Raw genomic sequence first — 12,878 nt, forward strand, 5'->3', positions numbered from 1 at the left:
TCGTTAGTCCAAAAAGTGGGATAACAGCGGGTATGATCAGTTCAAACTGAACTACAGTATGAATAGTCTGGACAAAACTCTCACTGAGCTTCACGGCATGCTGAAGACCGCTGAAAAGACGCTCAAAAGTGATAAGCAGGATGTGCTTATGGTGCGTGGAGGCAAGTTCAAGAAATCTGGAAAGAAGAGGAATGCTAAGAAAGGTGGCAACAAGGCCAGCCCAACTAAGCAAACTGGCGCCAAATCTGTAAAGAGGAAGGTCAGTCAACCCACTTCTGAATCCGAATGCTTCTACTGCAAGAAGAAGGGGCATTGGAAGAGAGATTGCTTGAAGCTAAAGGAAGATCAAAAGAACGGAACAGTCGTTCCATCTTCAGGTATTTTCGTTATAGACTGTATACTTGCTAATTCAACTTCTTGGGTATTAGATACAGGTTGTGGCTCACACTTATGTTCCAATCCACAGGGACTAAGAAGAAGTAGAAAGTTAAGCAAGGGTGAAGTCGACCTACGAGTGGGAAATGGAGCACGGATTGCTGCATTAGCTGTAGGAACTTACTATTTGTCGTTGCCCTCCGGGCTAGTTTTGGAACTGGAAGATTGTTTCCATGTTCCAAGTCTTACTAAAAACATCATTTCAGTTTCTTGCTTAGATGCTAAGGGATTTTCCTTTTTAATAAAAGACAATAGTTGTTCGTTTTATTTTAAAGAGATGTTTTATGGATCTGCTAGATTAGTCAATGGACTTTATTTATTAGATCACGACAAACAAGTATATAACATAAATACCAAAAAGGCCAAAAAGGATGATTCAGATCTCACCTATCTGTGGCATTAACGATTAGGCCATATAAACTTGAAACGCTTAGAAAGACTTCAAAAGGAAGGAATTCTAGAACCATTTGACTTAGAGGATTATGGTAAATGCGAATCATGTTTACTTGGCAAAATGACAAAGCAACCTTTCTCTAAAGTTGGAGAAAGAGCAAATGAACTATTGGGTTTAATCCATACAGATGTATGTGGACCAATGAGTACAAATGCTAGAGGTGGTTTCAGCTACTTTATCACTTTCACTGATGACTTCAGTAGGTATGGTTATGTCTACCTAATGAAGCATAAGTCTGAATCCTTTGACAAATTCAAGGAATTTCAGAGTGAAGTAGAGAATCAATTAGGCAAGAAGATTAAGGCACTGCGGTCTGATAGAGGCGGTGAATATCTAAGCTATGAATTTGATGACCATCTGAAAGAATGTGGAATTCTATCAGAATTGACTCCTCCTGGAACACCACAATGGAATGGTGTGTCGGAACGGAGGAACAGAACCTTGCTAGACATGGTCAGGTCAATGATGGGTCAGGCCGAACTTCCATTAGAATTTTGGGGACATGCACTAAATACAGCTGCACTCACTATAAATAGAGCTCCGTCTAAAGCTGTCGAAAAGACTCCATACGAATTATGGTTTGGAAAGCCTCCAAATGTGTCTTTTCTTAAGATTTGGGGATGTGAAGTATACGTCAAACGATTAATTTCAGACAAACTTCATCCAAAATCTGACAAATGTATCCTTGTGGGCTATCCAAAGGAAACAAAGGGGTATTACTTCTACAATACATCTGAGAACAAGGTATTTGTTGCTCGAGATGGTGTCTTTTTGGAGAAAGATCACATTTCCAAAATGACAAGTGGGAGAAAAGTAGACCTCGAAGAAATTCGAGTCGAACAACAAACTCTAGAGAATGCTCAAGATGACATTCAGGATGAAACTCAGAGATCTTTAGAAGAATCTGGTGAGAATCATGGTCAATCTAGAAATGTTACCCCGCGTAGATCGCAAAGATATAGATCTCAACCGGAAAGGTACTTAGGTATTTTGACGAACGAGAGCTATGACGTTCTATTACTTGAAAGTGATGAACCTGCGACTTACAAACAAGCTATGACGAGCCCTAGCTCCAAGCAATGGCAAGAAGCCATGCAATCTGAATTGGACTCCATGTCTGAAAACCAAGTATGGGATTTGGTCGATTTGCCAGATGGCTACCAAGCCATTGGAAGCAAATGGGTTTTCAAACTGAAAAAGGACAAGGATGGGAAACTTGAAGTTTTCAAAGCTAGATTGGTTGCAAAAGGTTACAGGCAAGTCCACGGTGTGGATTACGATGAAACTTTTTCACCAGTTGCAATGCTAAAGTCTATTCGGATAATGTTAGCAATCGTGCATATTACGATTACGAAATATGGCAGATGGATGTCAAAACTGCTTTCTTAAACGGCGTCTTAACAGAAACTGTGTTTATGACACAGCCTGAAGGTTTTGAGGATCCAAAGAATGCTAAAAAGGTATGCAAGCTAAAGAAATCAATCTACGGATTGAAGCAGGCATCCAGGAGCTGGAATATACGTTTTGATGAAGCAGTCAGCGACTTTGGTTTCATCAAGAACGCAGACAAATCTTGTGTATACAAGAAGGTCAGTGGGAGCAAAATTGCCTTCCTAGTATTATATGTCGACGACATATTACTTATCGGAAATGACATTCCTATGTTGAACTCTATCAAGATTTGGCTTGGGAAATGTTTTTCGATGAAGGATCTAGGAGAAGCACAGTACATATTGGGCATCAAGATTTACAGAGATAGATCTAAAAGGATGATTGGACTTAGTCAAAGCACTTATATCAATAAGGTGCTTGATAGGTTCAAGATGGCGGACTCCAAGCGAGGCTACCTACCCATGTCTCATGGAATGACTCTAAGCAAGACTCAGTGCCCAAAAACACTTGATGAGCGTAGACGAATGAATGGGATTCCATATGCATCATTGATTGGTTCAATAATGTATGCTATGATATGTACACGCCCGGATGTTGCGTACGCACTCAGTGCTACGAGCAGATACCAGTCAGACCCAGGAGAGGCGCATTGGACTGCTGCCAAGAACATTCTGAAGTACCTGAAAAGGCACAAAGATGACTTCCTGGTCTATGGTGGAGATGATGAATTAATTGTTAAAGGCTATACGGACGCAAGTTTCCAAACCGACAAAGATGATTTCAGATCACAGTCTGGGTTTGTCTTCTGCCTCAACGGAGGAGCAGTAAGCTGGAAAAGTGCTAAGCAAAGCACCATTGCGGATTCTACAACTGAAGCGGAGTACATTGCTGCTCATGAAGCAGCAAAGGAAGCCATATGGCTAAGGAAGTTCATAGGTGAACTTGGTGTAGTCCCCTCCATTAAAGGACCAATAGCCCTGTATTGTGACAATAACGGAGCTATTGCACAGGCAAAAGAGCCTAGACACCACCAGAGAGTCAAGCATGTACTTCGTAGATTTCACCTTCTACGAGAGTTCGTTGAAAGAAAAGAAGTCGAGATAAGCAAGATTGGAACTGATGACAACATATCAGATCCATTGACTAAACCTCTGCCGCAGGCGAAGCACAACTCGCACACTGCAGCTATGGGAATCAAGCATATTGGAGAATGGCTTTGATGTCTCTATTTAATGTTTTAAAGTTTTAGAGTTTAAATCTTTGTAAAACATTATTGGTTAATCATTCACAATAAATGAAGAGAATTCATTTTTCCATTTAATTTGTGGTTTATTAAATGATGAGTCCCTTCAATTTGACGATATATTCAAGATAGACTGTCAGGACCAGTCCTGTGACTAAGAAATGTCTATCAAGTGAACTTGAATGTCAAAGGTTGAAAATGGTCCCTAATCGGAGTTTTCTATAAAATTGGACGCATAGAAAACGTTAGACGATTAGAATGCAAGATGACTAGTAGTTCTGTTTCTTGAACTATGTGGACATGGCAATGTCATAATCATTTGCATAGATACTTACTTTGGGAAGACTAGTATCGGACAAGACCTATGAAACTTTACTGTAAGAGATGAAAATCTGTCATAAGTAAATTTCATTAAATTATTAGACACTAAATCCTCAATACCTGAGTGATTTGAGATTACTTGTTTGAGAACTGGTTGCTTTGACGTTGACCAACCGTCGCACCGTAAAAGGAGGCTATAAAGGCAACGCTCAGGTAATCACCTATCAAACGAAGTCTAATCTCAAGATCGCAAGATTGGGATTGTCCTCCCATAAATCGGGATGAAATGCTTAAAAGTTGTACAAGGCCACTCGGAGAGCTAGAAACTGTGAAATGCATGGCCGTGCTCGGATGAATCATAGGCTATGATTATCTGTTTATTTGATCAGTTGAACTCTGAAACCGAGGAACACCTCTGGACATAATAAGGATGACAACTCTTACCTTATGTTCAAGAGCAAGCATCGAGCGACAAAGGAATTAGGAAATGCACACTTGTCCCTAAGGACAAGTGGGAGACTGAAGGAAATAATGCCCTTGGTCCAAGTATGCATTCTATGTTAAGTCTAATAAATGCGGTTCAGTATTAATTAACAAGTTAATAATTCAGTGAGATCAAGTGAGTTGAATGCCTAGCTAGAGGCCGCTTCAGTTCAAGTGGAATTAATGATATTAATCCACAGCTTACTCTTGACTGAACCCGTAGGGTCACACAAATAGTACGTAAACGGATCAAGTATTTAATGGCATTAAATACTCCATCTATGAATATTCGGAATCGACGGATCTTGGTTTCAGTGGGAGCTGAGATCGTCACAGGCAAGAAATGAATACTCCGGAAACGATGATATTGCCGGAAACGGAAATATGGATCGTATCGGAAATATAAATATTATCCAAGTCGTAGATGTTGCCGGAAACGGAAACATGGTACGTATCGGAAAATATTATCGGAAATGGAAATATTGCCAGAATCGGAAATATTGCCGGAAACGGAAATATTGTCAGAATCGGAAATATTATCGGAATCGGAAAATAATTCCGGAAACGGAAATATTAAATATTTGTTCGAAACGGAAATTAATTCCGGAATCGAAAATGTTAAATATTGTTCGTATCGGAAATGAATTCCGGAATCGGAAATTTAATCGGAAGCGTATCGTACGAATAAGCATCGGACGAGGCCTGCCGGACGAGGGCCCAGCACGAAGCCAGGCCATCGCCCAGCAAGCCAAGCGCGCCACACGAACAGCCAAGGCCACGCCAGGCCCAGCGCAAGGCCAGGCCCAGCAGGCCGTGGCAGCGCGCACAGCGCGCGCAGCGCGCGCAGGTGCTTGCGTGGGCTTGTAGCTCGCGTAGGCCTCGCTGCGTGGGCTGCTGCTCGCACGCACGCGCATGGGCGGCCCATCGTGGCTGCCGTGTGTGTGTGCGTAAGTGTTTGTGTTCATGCACGATTCCTAAAACGTGCAGAGTTCGGTTAATGATTAAATTCCTAATTCTATTTGATAAATTAATTAATTAGAGTTCTTGTAGGATTCTAAGTTTAATTAATTCGTATCCTAATAGGATTCCAATTCTCTTTCCATACCCCCATAAATATGTGGCCTGGGTTCACAATTTATAACGAGTTTTAAAGTATTCAAAGTGAGTTTTTGAGAGAAAAATTCAGTCACACATCTTGCTCAAAAGTGCCGAAAATTCTAGTACCTTAAGGGCGATTCTAGTTGGTCAATCTTAAGGCGGATCCGGACGTGCTGTGGACTATCTACGGAGGGACGACACTTGGAGTCCTAAAGACTTGTTCTTGCTCGGTTCGGGCGCAGCTAGGGAAGGCACGCAACAAAGAGTATGCATCTAAATTATGCTATATGATTATGTGTAAATAATATGTATTCCTGGGTTAATGGTTGTTTCCGCATGATTTATGTAATATCATATGTATCATAACCTAACACTATCTCCTCACCTTCTTCTTCCTCAAGCTGAGCTTGGTCACCTGGTCCCATCTTCCCCACACAGACAACACCATCTACGACCCTCAGACTAATCCCATTCAGACAGGCTCTAGATAAAATATGGGCTTGGCTCAGAGGCTCAGATGTGTAAGAGGTGAGATCAACACCCATTTTTCGCATTGTGAAGGTGAGAAGAGACCCATAGCCAATGAAGTTGTTTTGGGATATGCAGTGGGTGAGATGAGCAATAAAGATAGCACGAAAGTTAATTCTGTGTTGATTTTCGAGGAGATAGATGTAGATGAGGTCAAGTCTGCTGGTCAAGGCCCTCTTATCAGCACGAGGAACTAGACCCCTACGGACAACATTGAACAAAACTTTTTGGAATGGTGTGAGTGAGGACTGATTTAGAGCCTTTGGTATCTTCCCTGGCCCCCCAAAGTATGAGTAGCCTTCCTTCATTGTGGTACTGGCAAGTTCAATCTGACCCTTGCCCTTATAATAGACTTCTTCCCCTAGTACAGGAACTTTAAACCATGACCCTAATTTTGCAGCTGTAAACCTAATTTTCGTCCCATTAACTATGGATTGACAAACACCTTCTGAGTAAGTAAAATTGGAGCAAAATTCCCCCATAGCTTCAGGAAACATGCAAGTATTTGAACAGACTTCAAACAAAAACGTCCACCCCTGTGACTCTAGACACTCCAACAGTTCGACAAACCCTACTTCCCTACACCAAGCAAAATCGACACTCAACCCTTGAAGCATGCGATCATTAGGAAATAAATGATACCTAGATTCCTCTGGTTTGACTTTCTTCTCCATCGGTGGTTGGAGTTCCCCCTGAGCAGGTGCTGGTTGTTCCTTCTTCATTAAGAACTTTCTTTTTGTCGTCAGTTTTGCAGTAGACTTGGAAGCTGGCTGCTTAGTTGGAGGTTTGGAGGCCATGTTATCAGTGGGTGGTGGTGGAAGAGTTTGAAGGGGAACGGCGGTGATAATCGGAATTGAGGGAGAATGAGGGTTTGTGGAATTTGGAAAGGTGAGGCGGTAGAGGGTCATAATTATATAGGAGAGGTGGTTGACGAGAAATGAGGAGTGATAAGGATGAGGGTTTGAATTTCAAAATTTCGGGAAGTGTGAGGGGTTTGATCTGATGCTTCGTAATTTTATAGCCGGAGAATTTGGAATATGAAGGGTTTTGGTGTTGGGAATTGGTGTGTGTGGGAAGCGTGTGTAAGTGAACAAAATGAAAAGTCATGCATGCACCGGGTTCATATGATTCATTGAACCAAAAAGTGCTTTCCATTCATTTTTTATTTTCCCACACTAATGCAAAATAAATACAAGTCAAGTGATTAGTGTAATTACCTTAGTGATGCACAGACGTGGCTGTGATAATACACAGCTGGGTTTTGCAACAAGATTGTATTTGTTAGTCCATTCAAAAATATTTAAACATAAATTAAAAAACCTTTTTTTTTATTAAAAAAAAAAAAAAAAAAAAAAAAAAAAAAAAAAAAATCATTCAAGTAAGGTTAGAGAAACATATTGGCTCAAAGTATCACTTAATTTTAATCATACCAAGTTCTAACCTCAGTTTGTCGTGTCTGTCCCTATTCAAGGGTTTTGTTAAGATGTCAGCTACTTGGTCTTCAGTGGGACAGAATTCAAGTTTTACCAATTCCTTTTCGACATAATCTTTTAGAAAGTGATGCCTGATATGTATGTGCTTGACCCTTGAATGATGAACCGGATCTTTGGATATACAAATCGCACTTGTGTTGTCACATAGTATGGGAACACACTTTAGTTTCATGCCAAAGTCCCTTAGTTTTTGCTTGATCCATAACATTTGGGAACAACATGATGCAGCTGCAACATATTCGGCTTCTGTTGTAGATAGAGCAACAGTGTTCTGTTTCTTAGATGCCCATGAGACTGCACATGCCCCAAGGAACTGGACCATTCCTGATGTGCTCTTCCTGTTAACTAGATCACCTGCATAATCAGCATCTGTGTACCCTTTGAGGTCAAAATGATCATAGTTAGGATACCATAAACATAAATCGTCAGTGCCCTTTAAGTATCTTAGAATCCTTTTGACTGCTGTAAGATGAGATTCCTTAGGGTTAGATTGAAACCGAGCACAAACACCTACACTGAATGCAATATCTGGCCTGCTTGCTGTAAGATAAAGTAGTGAACCAATCATACCTCTGTACCTTGTTTGATCTACGCTTTTACCTTCTTGATCCTCATCTAGCCTTGTGGTTGTTCCCATGGGTGTATGATTGCTTTTTGCTGACTCCATTCCATACTTCTTTATGAGACCCTTGATGTATTTCTGTTGGTGAATCATGATTCCTTGTTCCGTTTGCTTAATTTGAAGACCTAGGAAGAAGTTTAGTTCTCCCATCATGCTCATTTGAAATTCTTGCTGCATTAAGTCAGAAAATTCTTTGCAAAGATCCTCATTAGTAGCACCAAATATAATATCATCAACATATATTTGCACAATTAATATGTCTGTGTCTCTTGATTTAAGAAACAGGGTTCTGTCAACCTTACCTCGATTGAATTTATTGTCTAAGAGAAAATGAGAGAGACGTTCATACCAGGCTCTTGGGGCTTGTTTTAGTCCATACAATGCCTTGTCTAACTTATACACATGTGAGGGATATTCTGGATCTTCAAATCCAGGTGGTTGTTCCACATAAACTTCTTCTTTAAGATATCCGTTTAGGAACGCACATTTTACATCCATTTGATAGAGTTTGAAACCCATGTATGAGGCAAATGCTATGAGTATGCATATTGCTTCCATTCTAGCTACTGGGGCAAAAGTTTCTTCGAAGTCTATCCCTTCTTGTTGATTGTACCCTTTGACAACCAATATGGCTTTGTTCCTGGTTATAGTTGCATGTTCATCTTGTTTGTTTCGGAATACCCACTTTAATCCTATTACTAGATTGTTCAGAGGTGTGGGCTCAAGGTGCCATACTTTATTCCTTTCGAATTCATTGAGTTCCTCCTGCATGGCAATGATCCAATCAGAGTCAGTTAGTGCCTCTTTATAATTTTTTGGTTCAATCATGGATAAATAAGCATAGAAAGCACAAAAGTTTTTAAGTTGTGATCTCGTTGTTGTTCCTCGTCCTAGATCACTAATTATTTGGTTAAGTGGATGTGAGCTTTGATGTTTCCAAGGTCTTGGTTGGAATGGTGTAGTGACTTCTTCAGTAGGCTGCTCCTCTTGTCCATTTGGCTCTGTATGATCATCAGCTTGTATCTGTTCTACTTCAGTTGTGCCTCCTTCAGGTGTTTCGTCATTCTGAGCTTGTTCTTCTATTTGAGAAGTTTTTCTTATTTCTTCGTCTTCTGTTTCTCTTGTAAGTCCTAGTTCAAAGTTTCCATCAGTGGTTGTACCTGTAGCAAAGTTTGGGGAGTCAGTTTCATCAAATATAATATGAATGCTTTCTTCCATACACATGGTCCTCTTGTTGAATACTCGATATGCTTTGCTGTTTGTGGCATATCCTAGGAATATGGCCTCATCGCTTCGTGCATCAAATTTTCTCAGTTGATCCTTTCCATTGTTGTGGACGAAACATTTACATCCAAAGGTTCTTAGATGTGTTATTGAGGGTTTTCTTCCTTTGTACAGTTCATATGGGGTTTTATTTTTGATGGCTCTAATTAGTACTCGATTAAGTATGTAGCATGCAGTATTTAGAGCATCAGCCCAGAAACTTTTGGGGAGTCCACTAGCAATCAGCATCGTCCTTGTCATGTCTTCAAGAGTTCGGTTCTTTCTTTCTACCACTCCGTTTTGTTGAGGTGTTCTAGGAGTAGAGAAATTATGATCTATTCCTGAGTTTTTACATAGATCGTCAAATCTTTTGTTTTGGAATTCTGTACCATGATCTGATCTGATGTGGACCAGTTTATGATTGCTTTGTCGTTGGACTTTAGAGGCGAAGGCCAAGAATTCTTCAAATGTTTCTTCCTTGTTGGCTAGGAAAATTACCCATGTGTATCTTGAGAAGTCATCCACAATCACTAGCACATACTTCTTTCCACTTCTGCTTTGAGTTCTCATTGGTCCACATAAATCCATGTGGATCAGCTCCAGTGGTCTTGTTGTGCTGATTACTCCCTTAGATTTGAAAGATGTTCTAACCTGCTTTCCTTTGATACAGGCATCACAGGCTGACGGTTTTGCAAACTTTGTATTTGGAAGACCTGTGACTAGATTTTTTGAACTTAGCTTGTTCATTAGAGAAAAACTAGCATGACCAAATCTTTTATGCCATAACAATGGATCATCTTCAATAACACTGAGACAGGTCAGATTGGAGTGAGGAACAGAGTTAAGGTTGACCACATATGTGTTCCCTTTTCTTTGTCCCTCTAAGATTACTGCTTCAGTGTTACTGTTGATAATTTTACATTTATTCGAAGAGAACTTTGCATAATTTCCTTTGTCACCAAATTGAGAAATGCTTAACAGACTATGTCCTAGACCTTCAACCAAAAATACATTATCGATGGAGTGAGACTTTGACTTACCGACCTTGCCAATGCCAATAATGTTACCTTTCTTATTATCGCCAAAAGTCACAGTTCCACCTTCATAGGTCGTGAGTGAGAGAAATCTGTTTCTATCTCCTGTCATGTGCTTGGAACAACCACTGTCTAGGTACCATGTGTTGTTCCCCCTCACTTCGACCTGCATAATGAATTTAGTTAGAGTTTTTAGGAACCCAGCATAGCTTGGGTTCCTTGCTTGGAATCAAATCGCTTTTCTTTACCCATTTAGTCTTGACGAGATCCATATTCTTTTCCAAGCCCCTTTGGTTTTTAGGACATGAGACTCTATAATGACCAATTAGACCACAAAAGGTGCAAACAATATCACTGTACAGATCTACTCTGGTTTTTCTATGGTGACGTTTTTTGTGGTTGAAACCTAAACCTTCGGTGCGTTTGGTTCTAGCTTCCTCTATCCATTTTGGTGTTCCTTCTATTCTGTGTCTGGTCTTTTTAGCTAATTCTCCCTCTAGGTAGGTTTTTTCTTGGTGGACCTTGACTAAATCTAGTTGAGTTTTTTCTAGCTCCTTTTTATAGAGAGTTTTAGTCTTGGAAATTTCTAGATCAATCAGTTCTTGTTTTAGCCAGGAATTCTCGTTTCGCAAAGCCTCATAGGTTTCTTTTATTTGAAGGTTCTGATCAAACAGGCTGAAGAAACGGTTGTCAATATCTATGTTGGTGATTTTTGTCCATTCTAATTCTTCAGTGAGTTTTTAATGGTAGACTTATGTCCTTTTTTAGATTCTAGTTTTTCTTTTAAGAGATCCTCATAATCGCATGTGAGACAAGAAAGTAAGTCAAATAGTTCTAGTTTAGACATAGAGTCAAGTTTACTTTTAATTTGAAAAAGACTTGCCTGGAATTTTTCTGACTCAGAATCTGAACCATCTTCTTCATGATCAGCTACAAGGCACAGGTGAGCAATTTCCTCATTGGGTTGTTCCTGTTCTTCATCTGAGGAAGAGTCCCCCCATGCAGCAATCATAGCTTTCCTCACGTCCGTTTTTGAAAAGGAGTTTCTGTTGTCTCGGAATCTTTCTTTGGGAGTTTCTTTTCCTTTTCCTTTTTCTTGTTCCCATGATGGACAGTCCCTAATACGGTGTTCCAAGTTCCCACACTTGTGACATCCACTGTCAGTTTTGGAGAATTTCCTATTTGGTTTGCCTCGATGATCTCCCTCTTTGTAGTTCCTAAACATCCTTCTGAACCTTCTGGCAAATAGAGCAGTTTCCTCATCTTCCTCTGAGTTTTCATCATTTTCAGTTTTTAGAGCCAGTGCTTTGTTTCTTGGGTTCTCAGAGGTTCTAGCATTTAGTTGTAGCTCATGGGTTAAGAGAGATCCAGCCAGTTGTTCCAGGTTGAACTTTGTAAAGTCCTTAGTTTCCTGTAGGGCAGTAACCTTGGCCATCCAAGGATCTTGAGGAAGACTTCTTAGTACCTTTCTTACTTGTTCCTCAGGAGTTATGATTTTTCCCAGAGAATTCAGTTCATTGATGATATTTGTGAATCGAGTTCTCATGTCCTGAATTGATTCAGACGTCTTCATTGAGAATAATTCATATTGGTGCATCAGGAGATCAATTTTTTATCTTTTGACTTCGTTTGTTCCTTCATGGGTAACTTGGAGCAGATCCCAAATTTGTTTTGCATTTTTGCAACCCATTACTCGATTATGCTCGTTTGGACCAAGCCCACAGTGAAGGATCTTTACAGCCATGGCATTAAGCTCAAGTTTCTCGTAGTCTGCTTTGTCAAATTCTGTTATAGGTTTAGGAACAGTTTCTCCAGAGGTGGTCAGTTTGGTGACTTGGAAGTCTCCTACTTCAATGACTCTCCAAACTTGGTAGTTTTCAGCCTTGATGAAAATTTCCATCCTATTCCTCCAGTAGGAGTAGTACTTTCCACTGAACATGGGTGGTCTTTGGGTAGAGTACCCCTCTTCCAGTTTCTCCGTAGTATTCTTTGTTCCAGAATCGTTTTTCCCGTCAGAGTTACCTGCAGTAAAGGGTTCTGGCTCTGATACCAATTGTTATTTTCGTGGAGTTCCACAAGAGGGAGGGTGAATTGATTTTTTGCAGTTTTATAAATTATATGCGATAAGGAATAGAAACAACAAAATAGAGCAAGCACAATTTAGCGTGGAAAACTCTCTAGGCCCAATAGAGAGGGAAAAACCACGGCCCCTTTGGGGACTTAAACACTTCTACTAATTAGGCAAAACAACTCAGTTTCTTTACAAGCCTAATCTACTCGGGCCACAATCTGTAAATCACCTCAGATTACAGATGACTAGGAACAACCCCATGTTGTTCCCTTCTCCCTATGAAACAATCCCTCAATTGTTCCAACTCACTGATCTCTCTTGAGATCTTTCACTCTTGCTCTAGTAAGCCTGACTCAGGCTTAACATACATCAATTCAACTTTAATGAAAAACAGAATAAATAAAACTAAAATAAAAACGAAGATACAAGACCTACCAACCA

This window comes from Spinacia oleracea, chromosome 6 (genome assembly GCF_020520425.1).
Source record: "Spinacia oleracea cultivar Varoflay chromosome 6, BTI_SOV_V1, whole genome shotgun sequence".
In the NCBI taxonomy this organism is placed as follows: Eukaryota; Viridiplantae; Streptophyta; class Magnoliopsida; order Caryophyllales; family Amaranthaceae; genus Spinacia; species Spinacia oleracea.